Below are 16,257 nucleotides of genomic sequence, written 5' to 3'. Positions count from 1 at the left end.
GCCATGTACAGCACTGTCTCCGTTTCAAGGTACAATGTTACGACCTACTACACCATTGTCTCGTTTGTTGTTGTGTGAAACGTTTGACTCCACCCTCTAGTGTCATCTTTTGGTTGTATCGTTGCCATCGTGCAACCCAGTCTCACGCTGAAGTCGTTGAAAACTTATGCTTGGCAGTGAATTTTAGTGTCAGACACAGACAAAAAAAAGGGGTCCTTTAACGTCGACGTGATACATGACCAGTCGCCGTTATCGTTTAGCTGCAGGATGAAGAAGAACAAAGTTAAGGGGGTGAAGAGTCAGAGTAGGGTGGATAGCAGGGGTGGTGGATGGGACCAGCAACCACTGACCTTCACCTGGGAAACTGGTGTTTACTTCCTGTTTGAATATAAAGCCAAATCCAGTTCTTGGTTGTTGTTGTTGGACCAACATGCATTTATTTTGAAAGAGACTGCATGCAAACTGTAAATTTCTTTAGAAAATGGAAGTGTATTTTGAAACAAACAATGCATGTAACAGGCTGAAGGTGACACAGCGTCCCAGAATGTGAACAACCAACGCGCCCAGGGAACCTTGCACGTCGTATGTTGACATGGAAAGTCCATGACCAAACGTCGACATATGGAAGTATGAGGGCAGTGACACTTACGTTTGAAACAGACACATCTATTTTCATACGTAAAGGGAGTAAAAATGAGCCTTAATATCTTTTCATGTTGAAGGAGCAATGTCTGAGATCTAAGGAGATGTTGTATTGTCTAGCAGTGAGGACTGCAGATTGCAAAAACCTTAAACTTCTCCTGGTTAGAATTCCTTCAGTGTTCATTGTTCCGGAGGTTTTCACCAGGAGCTGAGTTATTCACAGAGGTCCCTTCCTCTCCTAAACAAACATAACCAGTGATTTAAACTGGTGAAAAAAAATGGAATAAATCAGTTTCAAGTTAGAAATCTGTAGCCCCTTTTACACTGCTTCTTCAAGGCGGGAATTTCACGCCATTATGCCACCTTGTTGTTCTCTATAAGCGTCCAATTGCAGAATGGGGGAACAGAGTTTTCTCGCCTTTAAGCCAGCATCAGCGGTAGTAACAGAGCCACAACCATGGCTGTATAAAAGGGACAGCCGGCAGGACAGGAGTGGCACAAGTGTGACAATACAATGACGTGCTATGCGTGTGACCCATCGCCAAAAGATTTAAATAGTAACTGATAGCAGTTAGCAGCTAACTCGAGGAAAAGAACAGTGTGACAAATTTGGAAAACCATAAGGTCTAGAAGCTCCTTACCCTCCGAGCAGAGGACGAGATCAGCCATCATAAAACAAAGATGCTAAATGATTGTTATTGCCATATTAACGCCATTGTTGTTTTTTAGAAAGCACTGCCAACACATATGTTTACGTAACACTAGAGCCCAGAATTGCTGTGTTACATGGATCATGGGCAGCCCCAGTTTGGTGTTTTGACAGTGTGTTATGCGTGCGACCAACCGCCGGAGATTTAAAAAGTAGCCGATAACAGTTAGTGGCTAACACAAAGAAGATGAACAGCAGCTGAAAATCTCTGAAAATTGAGAAAACAATGAGGTCCGGGAGCTCCTTACCCGCCATATAACAGGGACAGTAAATGATTGTTATTGCCATGTTAATGCCATTGTTATTGTTTGGACAGTGCTACTAACGCGTATATTATATGTCACACTAGAGGCCGATGCAGTTGTGCTACATGTCATGCCCATCATGTCTCTTTTGCCTCTATGATGCCGGCATACTATTTAAAATCACACCCTGGGGCAGCATGATGCCACTGTTGTTCGGTTCAGTGTAAACATGCAAAACAAGGGACTTCGTAGCAGCCCTATAGTGTGATGTCTGCGTACAAATGGCTAATGTTTCTCTGCCGCTGTTTGGCATGTAGAAAACGACCCTCAGCCTGGCACCTGCAAATGTGTGCTCACCTTTTTTCCTTTGATAACTTCAGATCCAGACGTTCAGGAGGTTTTTACCGGAAGCCGCAGAGGTCTCCTTCTCTTCAAAACAAACCGATTTGGTGATTTAAACAGGAAAAAACACTGAAAAAAGCAGTTAAACGTAAAAAAAAAAAAAAAATCATTGCAAAGAGGCTGCTAACTAAGATTGCCGACAAAGTGTGACAAACGCAAATGGTGCTATCTAGAGCCAGTGTTTCGGTTTGTCTATTCTGGTAATGGAAACCAGTCTGCACGGCCAGAAGTACTCAAGTGCAAACACGTTCGTACTGCAGATGAACCCGTAAAGACTAGCATCATCATGTTACCTTACTGTATTTGCAGTCACAGCTGTGTATGACAGGTCACCGCAGCATGACAATCCTACATAGTCTGAGAACATGTCTCTGACGTAAAGCTTGCATGTTGTGGATGTTTCATTGGAACAAAATGGTACATTGACTTTGTGCACATGTCATAGATGCCTGTATGAAATCTGGTCAACCAAACAACCTTTACATTTATTATTTATGCTCAACATAACTGAATCTGGTCAACTGAAAATCATCCGCGGTCTCGTCTCAGACACTTCCTGCAGTCATTTACTGTTTTCTGTTTTCCTGTGCATTAGTAAGACATCACAGGCGGAGGACAAAACAGACTCTTGACTCATGTTTCTGGCTTCAGGAGACAGCAGGTAGTGTTCACAACAACAACAACAGACACATCCCGGGGCAAATTTATTTTAAAGCTGACAGTCGGCGACTTTCTCCTTTAAGAAAGAGGAAGTGCAACCTGAAGCCTTGATCGGGATAAAGGCCGAGATTTATTTAGACTGATAAAATGATCACAGTCGTGGCAGTGAAAGTGAGTAAGTAAAATATGTGAGCGTGTGTGTGTGTGTGTGTATGTGTGTGTGTGCGTGCGCATGTGCTCTTCACTCATTCACACACACACACACACACACACACACTCACGACGCACGCACACCTCTTCACAATCAGAAATCAGCGCCTGGCTGCAGAGAGAAAAGAGAATTCATTAAACTCAGCCACCCACACTGGGCCACAGAATAGACGGGGGTAGCGAGGGAAGGAAGGCGGGGAGGACGATGATGAGAGAGAGGGAGCAAAGATGGTGAGAAAAGGGGGAGTGAGAGGGAGGAAGAAGAGGGAAAGGGAGAAAGAGAGAGGGGATGGAGTCCTCTTAGCGGGGGCCCATCAAATGAAGTGGATAGGAGGTCAGCTGAACAGAAAAGCTCTTTTGGAGCAAAGGGATGAGACCGAGAGAGGAGAGTAAAGAAATAACAGAACACTGGAGGAGAGCGTGACTGTGTGTGAGAGAGGTGTTAGACGGGTGTTAGTCTGAGATCATAACACACAACACCAATGAAAACTTATCTTCACAAACAATGAGACTCTGTGCATCGTCAACGTGTCTTTTTTTGAGCTACTAGTACTCTGTTGTCCAACAGGCCATCCTTTCATCAAACCTGACTGTCAGTCACTTAGTCGTTAAAAGAAAATGTTGGCGTTGTACATATCTGCAAACCACGAATATGTTACATTGGCACTTTTTGTATGTATCATATCAACATTTCTGAAGTAACGTAGTATATATGCTGACTTTGTCATTGTTATTTCCAGCGTCTTTTTAGGCACTAAACGTGGATCTGTTTTAGCAACCCATCGCTGTTTTTCCAGCGGGGATAGTGCCCCGAAAAGTGGTTGTTTTTTTACAGAGAGATTGCTCTGTTTTCAGTGTCTTTTAAGGCATCAAACGTAAGTGTTTTGCAGGGACCCATCGCTGTTTTTCCAGGGGGGTTAGTGCCATGAAAGGTGGTTGTTTTTTCACCACAACATTGCTGCATTTCCACCATCTTTTTAGACACCAAACAGTAGTGTGTTAAAGCATCCCGTCGCTGTTTTTCCAGCGGGGATAGTGCCATGAAAAGCTGTTTTTGTTACGGAGACATGCTGTGTTTACACCATTTTTTAGGCAGGAAACATGGGTGTGCCTATTGCTGTTTTTCCAGCAGACAGATTGCTCTTTTTCCAGTGTATTTTTAGGCACCAAACCTGGGTGTTTTGTAGTGACCCGTTGCTGTTTCCTAGCGAGAATAATGGCATGAAAAACAGTTGTTTTTTACGGCAACATTGCTGCGTTTCCACCACCTTTTTAGGCACCAAACATATGTTGTTTTTTGCGTCTTGTCAGTGTTTTTTCAAGCAGGGATAATGCCAAGAAAAGTAGTTCTTTTTACAGATGTATGGGCGTGTTTCTAGCATGTTTTTAGGCACCAAACATGGGTGTTTTGTAGTGAGCCATTGTTGTTTTCCAGCAGGGATAGTGCCAGGTTTTTTTTACTGAAACATTTGTTTACACCAGATTTTTAAGGTAGGAAACATGGATGTGTTTTAGCAACCCATCGCTGTTTTCCCAGCAGTGATAGTGCCCCGGAAAGTTGTTTTTTACAGTGAGATTGCTCTTTTTCCAGCACTTTTTTAGGCACCAAATCTCTGTTATTTTTTGCTTCCTGTCAGTGTTTTTCCAGCGGAGATCGTACCATGAAAAGCAGTTCTTTTACAGAGATATTACCATGTTTCCAGTGTCTTTCTAGGCACCAAATGTGGGTGTTTTGTAGTGACCCATCGCTGTTTTCCAGCAGGGATAATGCCATCAAAAAGGGTTGTGTTTTATGGAGACATTGCTGTCTTTCCTGCCGGAAGAGTTGCATGAAACACAGTTGTTTGTTGTTGAGAAATTGCTGTCTTTCCAGCATCTTTTTAGGCAACAAATGGTGTTCTGTGGTGACCTGTCGCTCATTTTCCAGCAGGAATAGTGAAATGAAAAGCAGTTGTTTTTTTACAGAAATATTGATGCGTTTCCTGCATCTTTTAAGGCACCAAATGTGGGTGTGCTGTAGCAACTCGTCGCTGTTTTTCCAGCAGCTTTTTAGCCACAAACATGGGTGTTTGAAGGGATCCATCGCTGTTTTTCCAAATGGGATAGTGCCACATAAAGCAGTTGTCTTTTACAGAGACATTGCTGCATTTCCTGCAGGGATGGTGCCCACAAATCCAGGTATGTTAAGGCCACAACATGATTCTTTCCTAACTACAACCAAGTGGCTTTTGTGCCCTAAACCTACCAACACGTTAACCACAGCGAAACGTAAAGTTTCAGCATAATTGCTCCATAAAAACGTGCAAATGTAAAGTATCGGTGGCTTGCAGAAACATACATGCCAACCATTTCCTTTGGCGATTGGGTTGCTGTGACCTGAGGCCTGTCCTCGTCCCAGGCCTAATCCGCACTGCGCTAATCTGGTTAACTAGAGCTGTTTCTGAAATGAACAAAAGCCTAATCTAATTCCCATTTAGCACTAATTAAGAGATTATTGACCTCACATCCTATTATCATAATCATTGAGCTCTGGCAAACGGTCAAACAGAAACTAAAAAAGTAAGTCAGTGAAATGACGGCAGCAGTGAAGAATCAGGCACCAGCGCCGGTGTTTTGTCGGAGGTTCTGTGTGTGACATCAGCATTCACTCAGATAAGATGTAGAGATACACTGAAGGGAGAATTGTGAGGTTCGTCTATCTGCCTGAGACACACAGACACACACAGACATACAGACACAGACACACACACACACACACACACACACACATGTTCCACCTTAAGCCTTTTACTGTCCAGAATGTCAGCAGCCATCTCCAGCACCGTGGCCTGTCACACAGAGTGAGAGAGGAGAAAGTGTGAGTGTGTGTGAAGTGTGTACGTGTGTGTGTGTGTGCGTGTGTGTGTGTGTGTGTGTGGGAGAGAGAGAGAGAGAGAGACAGACAGAGAGAGAGAGAGAGAGAGAGAGAGAGACGGAGACAGAAACTGAGGGATGGAGACGTACAGGAGGGAGGGGTGTCCTTGAGAGAGGACAGAGGTGTTCAGCTGGATCTAATGTGATGGAGGAAACAACTGGAGCACACACACACACACGCACACACCACTGTTGCATCAATAACATTCCTCTCCAGGAAGCGAAAAAAGAAAAAAAAACATTTGTTGGGATAAATTCACATGAATCCACAATCCATCCGACTAAATCCGTTTGTCCCGTCCAACCCTCCACAGGCCAGCCTTTTATGTCGCCACTACAGGAATGGGAGCAAGAGCGGGGCCGAGCCCCAGCCTGGCTCTCTGCAACGGGCCTCAGCATCATTATCATCAGCAGCGGGCCCTCTCAGATGCGCCAGCACAAGATCAAAGGAAAGCCTCTCAATCTTCTCCCCTCACTGAGGCAGCACAGAGCTGCTCTATAACTGGCATCTTGGTCCTGCGATAATCCTCCCATTGATCTACTTCACAGAGTTCAGTCTGCACCGAGGCTTCTGGGTTGAGGGTTAAAGATGCCGAGGAATGTCTGTCAGAGTTTGCAGCAGTGGGTGCCAGATCTCATTAAGCCATACGCTGGCCGAGGCGCACTTCACAGTGTCCAACTTGTTTTCAAGGTGCTTTGCTTATACAAGGTAATGTTAATGTTTTATGAGGTCTTGTAGCATTTGCATAGATTCTACCCAGATCATCATTTAGGCTTTTGTAAAGGATACAAAAATAGGTTATGTATTTAGCACAAGCAATTAAAAAGCATATCCGCTGCAACATGTAGGCATGGGTTGGGTTGCGGGGGGGCAGGCAAAATTAATTCACCTTATTTTCTAGTTCCTTCCTTTCCTTTGAAGTCCAGGAGTGGGGGAGTTAGACTGGAAGGCAGAAGGAGAGGGTGGAGGGTGAGGATGAAGACAGGGAACAATAGACCAGAGAGCCATTACCTCAGCTCTGCCACTGGGCCTCCCTCTTCTCAAGGTCTCCATCTACTGGTGGCTCAACCAACTGCCGGTTCGTCTTGGATGGTTCTGCTGACTGGCACTGCTGAGTTGACAACATGGAGGTCTGTTGATATCAAGTCTGTTGTAACTCAATAAGCACCCGAATTTAAAAAACAGATAAAGTCGTTACATTTCACATCATTTAACCACCAATGGATTTTAGCCCATGTAAACACATTTCTAGGGACAATTGGAGCAGCTGCTGACGGTTGTTGTTTTTTGTTCACGGTGATAAGATTTAAAACACAGGTCACCAAAGTCACACATCTTTGAAGGAACATCAGTCCTGAATCTGCATGTCATTTTGTGGCTTCAAAATACATGTCTTGCAATTTTTGCTTAAAGGAAAACTGTCATTTTCGGCATGGTGCCCCAAAAAGTGGTTATTTTTTTACCATAACATTGCTGCATTTCCACCATCTTTTTAGGCATCAAACGTATGTTGTTTTTTGCTTCCTTTCAGTGTTTATCCAGCAGGGATAGTGCCATGAAAAGCAGTTTTTTTAACATAGACATTTTAAGGCAGGAAACGTGGGTGTGTTTTAGCGACCCATCGCTGTTTTTCCGGCGGGGATAGTGCCCCGAAAAGCGTTTGATTTTTACAGAGGGATTGCTCTTTTTCCAGCGTATTTTTAGGCAGCAGTGCGGATGTTTTGTAGTGACCCATCACTATTTTTCCAGCGGGGATAGTGCCATGAAAAGTGGTCTTTTTAGGCATGTGTTTTGTAGTGATCACTCGCTGTTTTCCAGTGGGGATAGTGTTCTTTAGCTGTGCTCAGAGGTTTCTCAACTCTGAGAAAAGATAAAATACACATCGCTGAGACTTAAATTTGATCGCTGAGACTAATTTCTGAAATTGTGCCGGCTCATTTATAAGCCAATCAAGTTTTCTTTTGGATCTCGGTATTATCTTAAGAGCTGATTATATCAGACAAATAAAGATTACTGCAGTGAGATTTTGAGATGTTAAATTTGGATCCGGCTGAGACAAGTGGAAAGCCATTTCTCAGGAGTTGAATTTAAAAAGGGTTAGGGTTCTCTAGGAGAAATAGGCCGGACAAAGAAGATATATTATTTTGAATTTTCCTTTCCTTTCCTGTATTGGCATCTAGCGGTGTGGATTGCAGATTGCAACCAGCTGAAACTTCTCCCATATGCTAAGTGTGAACTCCAGGTTAGGATTTCTTCATAGTTCAGGAGGTTTTAAATAGGAGTTGAATTGACCCTTTGCTAAGTCCCACCCCCAGACGTAGACTGGCCAATCATAACGTAGCACTGGGCCGTCCAAGAACAACACAGTTGTGCTCCACTGACTCTAATGCAGTCGTTTCAGATTTCCTTCATTTTCAGGCTGGTTTTGTGGATTTGGAGCTAAATTTTGTGCCTGGGGCATGTCATGTATTAATGACACTCGTTACCTGGAGAGGTTGGAAAAAGATACACGTTTCTTGCTCCAAAACCAAAATCAAACCCTGAAAAGTGTAGGGTTAGCTAGCTAGCTACTGAAGATATAGCCTACTGAATGTATACACATGCTGCTTTTGCTTTTTAATGATTATAACAGTGAAACAAAGACCGACCCTGCTGTACAGGAACCAGTGAAGGGAAGCAGGGAAACTTTGCTGATATTCAACCAGCTGTGTGTCATCGCAGTGTGTGTAGATGAATGCTGTTTGACTTCCCCTGGAGAGCCCTGCCCGTTCTGCGGCAGAGGTCTGGGTGCTGGCAGCAGCACGTGCTGAAGCCAAACACTGTTCATCTGCACACACTGCGATGCCACACAGCTGGTTCAATATCAGTGAAGTTTCCCTTTATATTCATTGTCTTCTGTGGCGATCAGCAGTGATGTGGTGGTTCACTTTTACACTGTGATCTGTAGCCTATAGTTCGGCTTTAGCTTCTAACTATCTTTGTCTTTTTAACCTGTTGTTGCTGCTGAGTCAGTTTGACATCCTGGATATATCCTTCAAACACAGACTGTAGACCCCTCTGTCTGCTTCTCTCTGGAATCACTCTTTCATTTTTACAACAATATGATAATATTTCTTCAGGAAGTGCAGTTAGTTACAGTGTGGACTCCATGCTTACTCTGACAGCTTGTCGGACCATCACAAAGGGGCGGGGCTTAGCGGAAAGGTCAATTACAACACACAAAAAGGTAGCATGATTTCATTCTCTGCTCAGGATGCCATTACTCCACTGTATCTTTACACAGCAGATTGGTGTTTGCTAGTATTAATGCAAAAAGTAATGCTCTGAATGTTGCATACAGCTCCTTTAATTTTTACTTTCTCTAAAGCACTAAAAAGTAGGTAAAACAATATTAAATTTAAAAGGCTTAGGTCAAAGTGGGGCCGGCGCTACCACTACACAAACCACTGTGTGTGGGAAATAAAAGAGATAGGAAGATGGAGCGAGAATGTGGTTCAGGTTGTAGAGGCGTGTGGTTTGGTCAGCGTGTATTAATGTTTTTTTATTCACAGCCAACTGTGGATGTGTGTGTGTTGGATGAGACTTATCACATGTGTTTTTCGCCTCATAAACACCACAAACACTCATAGGCCAACTCACACACACACACCTACACACACCCCTCCGTCTTAACCACACGGTTTTTCCAAGCTTGGCGAAATGCATTGATAAGCAAGTGTGCGCATACACTCACACACACACACACACACACACACACACACACACACACACATACACTGCAGTGTGAAATTGGGTCAGCAGTGGAGAGTGGGCTTTAATGCTGAGCACATACGCTCTCTAAAACTGATCTGCATATTCATGTGGGTGGCTATCAAAATGACACACACACAAGTAGACACACACAGATACATGCACGCACATAAATAAGTACATGCATGTACACATTGGCCTAAACTTATCCATCCCACACACGTGCCCACATGCCCACACACACACACACACACACACAGACAACAAAGCACAAAGAAAACCCTGAATCTCATGGATATTGCAACTGTCAAGGAGCCACAGGGGGCATTTATGTTCTACTCATTCTAATTCTGTGGCTAAAAATGAGCTTCTTCCTCTCCCAGCTGTACCCTGTCAAACATTTTTCTCCTTTTCCTTTCACTTCCCATCCTCCATTCCCCCTCTTTCTCCCGCCGGCAAAAGCCATTTTTCAGAACAAAGTGAAGTCCGGCTGCCCGGCAGAACATTTACTTCACAACTTGAGACTGATAGTGCTTTTCAGCCAACGTGGAACCAGCTCTGTTCTGGTTTCTGCACCATTTTGAACCGTTCAGAGCATTTTGATAAAAAATAAATTGGTTCAGAACCTGACAAGTTGGTTCTCGGCTAGAACCAAAAAAAAAAAAAAAAGCAGATTTTTCTCAACCTGAAGTGCAAGCCGTGACGACATCAGTGGTTGTGTCATATTATACAGGCTGGAAAGAGAGGATGGAGAAGCCAACAGCGGAGAAGTCAAATTAGAGCTCTTCAGAGAAACAGAGAATGCAGTGGTCTCATTAATAGTTGATCCATGCTTGTTTTTGGGTAAAAACAAATATCTGTAATAACTAGGGCTGCCAATCGATTAAAAAAACTAGTCCATACCCATTGAGTGCACAGTTGCCCACGTACAGTTTCACATGGTGTGTGTTTGGGATACAGGTCATAGGAAATTGCAGATTAAATAGTCAACTGAACCCATTAAGAAGAGCAATGTATTCAGACAGAGTTTTTGTGAATTTGATAGTACGATTGCTCAGTTACAGCTGATGTCCGTTTGAGATGGATAAGTATATCAACGCGTGTGCGCAGTAACTTGTGGGGTGAATGCATACAATTCAATTAAAAGCGACTTTGTAAAAGAATATACTAATAGTGTAATTTTGGTAAAAAGTAGCTTCGTCACCTTCTGCCTGTGCCAATCCTCAATGCCTATGTGCAGTTTCACATAGATTGACCACGTCAGCGAGTAGAAAAACGTGGGACAGACAGAATGACACACTGATAGTTTCTGTGATTATGTACAGCATACCATACCATGACTTAGTCATACCAAAAATTAGAAGAAAAAAAACAAACATTGGGCCACAGGGGGAGCCACAGCGATCGGTCGCATTTTAGCCATTTTTAAGCATTTTTCTGTTGTTATAGCACCACCCAGTTGCCAATTAGAGTCACATTTCTCCAGTCACCTTGAGGCATCCTGTTCTACATATCTACCAAGTTTAGTAAAAATCGATATGGCGGTTAGGCCTAGATAAGAAATTAGCTCTCTAGCGCCCCCATTTTGTTTGATGGGGTCAATAATGGAGGGGTCCCCTCAGATTATGTGTGGTCATATGCCTACAAAGTTGTGTGGTGGTCGGTGAAACCCTTGAGATGTTATACACCTTTATGTGATAAGCCACGCCCTCCGCAATATTCATTGCCAGAACGTCAACAACAAATGCACCCAGGGTACCTTGTACCTCATATGTGGACATGGAAAGTCCATGACCAAACATCGATATGTGACGAGGTCAGAGTGGGAGTGTGTTGAAATTCCAGGCCCAGTTTTTCTTTTGGTTGTCCTTATAATTTGCTAACACCATAACTCCAGGTATTCAGACACCAAAATTATCAGCTCCTCCGTCTGTCTTCTTTCTGATTCGGTGATGCCCGTTGCAAAGCCAGGCAGCAACCACCAGAAGTTCAACACGGTGGACTCAGCCCTGCATAGTAAAATCTGTGTGGTGCACACGGGCAGCAACCGCTTCATTCCCTGACCGACACATTTGAAACTGCCTCCCCTCTGTCGCCCTACCCTCATTGAAATGACTGGAGGCAGCGAGTTACCGCGCATCGGTGTGAAAGCCCCTTAAGAAGTGCTCACACGTCCCCAAAAAAGATATTCAAGTGCCAAAAACACAAGGAAAAAAAATAACCAGGAATCATTCTGCTGCTGAGGTTGGAAGTTGGAGGAAGAGACTGAAAGAAAGGTGTGAAAGATGGAGGGGGGAAGAAAAGCAGGAAGATGGAGAGAGGGGAGAGAATGAGAGGTCTCTCCCTAAGGATATACTTGTCAAAAACCCCTACTTTGCGTTTCTGACTTCTTCAGCGATGAACAACAGTTTTCTCTGACAAAGCATTTTCCTGCTTATTTGCAGACGGAGGGAGGAGACGGGGCTCAAGTTGGAACGTGAGAAACTGAAAGGATGTAACAAAGGATTCAGAGCCAGTAAGCAGATAGCTCTGAAGGCCGCTAGGGGCCGGGGAGAGGAGGGAGGAAGGGTGGAGGGAAGGGGTGGCGGCGGCGGCGGTGGTGGTGGGGTCTTTTGAAGAGAGAGATGGTGGGGGAAAGAGAAGGGAGGAGACGGAGAGAATGAGACACAGAGAGAGAGTGTGTGTCTCCTGTGTATGTGTTTGGGGACCCACACAGTGAGGCCTGAGCATGTGATTTATTTCAGAATACTAATGTCTCTTTGATCTCCTCTGCTTAAAAAAACACCCTGCTGGGATCATGGGCGCACACACACACACACACGCCAACACATGCACGCAATGCATATGTATTTATATAGAAGCTAGCACACGCCCGTACATACCTGCGAGCACACACACCCACATTAATATTGTTGTGTCCCCTCGACTGACTGCTGAGCAGGACTCATTTATGCACACACACACACACACACACACACACACACACATACTCCAGGGCGTCTAATCTACTTTAACTATCATCAAATCCATAGAGATCCAATTACAAAGATAGAGGGATATTTGTTTTTCTCTATGCATCCTAAAAGACTAATTAAATTTTCATGTAAAGATGAAATTATTTGATACAACACAAACGTCTTTTCATTTTCATAATTGTAATGTAATATGTTTTAATTGGGGATCCTGTGACTGTTTCTGCTCACCTCAGCTGCATTTCCGAGCCTATTATCCCGTACAACGTTTAAACCGGTCACAGAAAAAAAAAAAAAAAAAACAGAATGGGGACGTACTCTACCTACCTTTCTTTCTTCTATCATTTCATCATTATTCCAAGAGTTGGGGTCATAGGAACAAGAGCGTATCCCAGAATGCACTGGGCAGAAGGAAGTCAATCAGAGAGCAAACAAAGAACACACACAGGCAAATAAAAAATTCAGTATTATTGAGGGGTTTTTTTTCAGACCTCCTCACTCTTTTGTCTCCCCTCATAACTACAATAGCGTATAGTGTTACAATAGGAGACAGCGTAAGTGGCGAAATATAAAAACAGAAAGCTGGGGTTGGCTGAAACCTGGAACACCCTCCTCCAGCAGCCTTACTGTGCGTTCACACCAAACGCGATGGATGCGATGAACGCCACAAGTTTCCATTCAAAATCAATGCAAATGACGCGATGACACGTGATGTCGCTTCTGGCGACGCGTTTCAGGCGATAAGAGCGACGCGATGAAGCGATGACGCGTCCATCGCCTCATCGCGTGTGTCGCTTGAAGTTGAAAAATTTGAACTTTTCAAGCGACATCGTGTGATGCTGTGCTGCGACATCCAATCAGCGTCCATTTTCATAAAGAAATTATAAGCAACTAACCGGAGACAGATGGACAGGCGCTCCGCAGCTGGGATGGAGCGCCTGTAGTTGGTGTCCAGGCGGGAGATCCTCGCACCGATACGGGCCAACAGGTCCTCATACTGGGCCAGCGTCAGCCTGAAGTACCGCTGGAAACGACCGTCATCCAGACGCAGCTCTTGCAGGAGGTGATGATATTCACCCAGCTGTGTGAGCTTCTGGAGGATATTGTGAACCCAGACATGGCGGCGTTTAGGTCTCCGATCCAAATCAGATGTCCACAACAAATAAAGAGCAGCTACGGTAATTAACTCAGCCATGGCAGGAGGTGAAGAAAATTGCAGGAGGAGGGTTGCGTCATCGCGATTGAAGCGATGAAGCGATGATCAAAAAGGTGACATTTGTGATCAAGCGACGCGATACTCGCGTTACGGGCGATGACATCGCGTCCATCGCGTTTGGTGTGAACACACAGTTACCCTCTTTGTGCTAAGCTCTTCCCACTAGACTACCATGGTCATATGGGTGCTCTCCATAGACCTTTTAGGGCTGACGTCACAATGACGTCAGTTTGTTAGCTGGAGGCAAAACACGACGAGTCTTAAAATGTCGTCTTGTTGTGTTATTGGGAGCCAGAATAGAAGGAGTCATGACTCAAAACTTACATTTTATCACATACCAGCCGCCACTGCCCGTCAACAAAAACAAAGACAAATATGGTTAAATGAGATAAGACGAAAGGACTGGATGGAGGCGATCATCAAAAATGCTCACATGTGCAGCGCACACTTCATATCAGGTTAGGGGAAAAGTATTTCCTGTTGTAGGGATGGATAACGTTATGTATATTAAGGGTTATCATGTCCACCTCATCAGAAGTTGGGGAGGTATTAAGAGGAATATTGGATTTCTCCGTAATGCTAACTTTTTAGCGCATTAGCTAACGTTAGCTTCGTTAGCAAAACGAAACAAAGGATACCACTCAAGTGTGGTCCTCCTTTGTAAGATTGGCATAGTAATCAACCACAAAGCTTCCTGTGACATCATCCATCCACTGAGTGAGAGCATACGGGTCGGCCAGTCTGGTCCCATTGGTCAGTGTTTAGCCTACTTATTCAAGTAATAACACCCGTGGTCCAGGAGAGTGAGTGACCTGTTCGTAAATTCAGTCTGACACTTTACAGAGAAAGAAGACAGGAAGAAGAAACGGAGCGTTATACTTCTACATGAATTAACCAACGGTTAAGTTAATCACACGTTCACTCCGCTCGGCGCTCTGCTACTCCAAGAACAGCACATTCAGACAGCGCTTTGAATTTACGAACAGCCCAGTTTGTGCCAGAGTGCGCTTTGACACTCTGAATGAGTATTTCTGAATGCACCACTCGCATCATCTTCCTCCATTTTCTAAAACAAGCCAACAGAACTTCCTAGCGAGGGCTAACTAATGTCTCTTGAGAATTTTTTTGCCTCCAGCTAAGCCCCGCCCACTAAAAACATCATACTGTTTACTAACAGTAAAAGGGTCTTTACAATAACCCAGTGTTCCCCATACATTGATTTGTTTAATCTTATTCCATTTTCTATAAGTCCCTATACCTTTTTCGGGTTGTTCTGCAGCGTCGGCAGTTGTTGCCTATGCTGGATTAGCAACTGTTCCAAAGTGAGTTTAGATAATCCCCAGCTGTTATCCACTAAGCATATGTATTTACAATATGTGTATATCCACAGTTGATTGCTTGATAAGCTGGTTTGTGACTTGCAAAACAATGACTTTTTTTTTGTGATTAATTCATGCAGACATTTTTTTCTATTGTGATTTGATCTATTAACAGATTCTTCCAGTGTGTGATGTTCAGCTGATTTCTTGTTTTCTAGGAGGATTGTTTTCCTGGCGACAACTAGGGCTGTGAACAGTGTAGTTTTAATGATGTGATAGGTGATCTGTGACTTGTGTCCAAAATTGTCTAATTGGTGTACAGTGCCAGAGAGCATGCATGTAATTGTCTGTGGTGTGCTGTGTGCAATAAGTGCATTGATCTGATGTAGTGAAACCCATTTTATGTAATCTCTCACCTGTGTAGTGTGTTCTGTGGTTAACCTTAAATTGAATGAGTTGTAAATTTGGGATTTTGCAGTGAGTGAAGTTATTTTTGCATATTTGAGACCAGAAATCTGCATTTGGAGTGATAGAAAGATCCTGTTCCCACTCTGAGGTTGGGAGAAAAATTAAAGTGTCAGTAGTGTTTAGAAATGTATAAATCCTTGAGAGTAATTTAACAGAGCTGGAAATCTTTGAAAATTCATCTATAATAATTGTTTGATCTTGTGTGTTAAGCTATAAGTATTGGAGATATTGACTGTTACAAATGTCAAATTTCTGGATTAATTCTTGAAAATTGATGATTTTGGAATCCTGTACAATATGGTGGAGATGTGTGATACCTTTGTGTTTCCATGATGTGAAGTTTAATGGTTTCCTGTTTATTGTAAAATCTGGGTTGTTCCAAATTGGTGAGCGAGTGAGCAAAACAATGACTTGGTCTCACCTCTGGTGTTCTCTTAGAGGTCAAGGAAAGAAAGTTATAATATTATGAGAAAAATAAGTTGTGATATTACTAAAATAAACTCGTAATTTAATGAGAGCGAAGTCATAATGTTTTTAAGAAGAAAATCTACCCGCTCTGTAGTTATAACGTTTCTGCTCTGCTGGTGTGGTAGTTTCCCCTTCAGACTGTCTGACAGACGCAGAGCGTTGTTTGGGACTCAACCTAAAGTTTAAGCGGCAGTGAGCTTCATCAGAGGTGGCATACCCAAACTAACCGATCAACCGAATTTACCGTAATATGTAATTGTCCCATATTGAAATAAAATGCAC

Source organism: Epinephelus lanceolatus, chromosome 12 (genome assembly GCF_041903045.1).
Source record: "Epinephelus lanceolatus isolate andai-2023 chromosome 12, ASM4190304v1, whole genome shotgun sequence".
In the NCBI taxonomy this organism is placed as follows: Eukaryota; Metazoa; Chordata; class Actinopteri; order Perciformes; family Serranidae; genus Epinephelus; species Epinephelus lanceolatus.
This window is presented reverse-complemented; position numbering follows the sequence as displayed.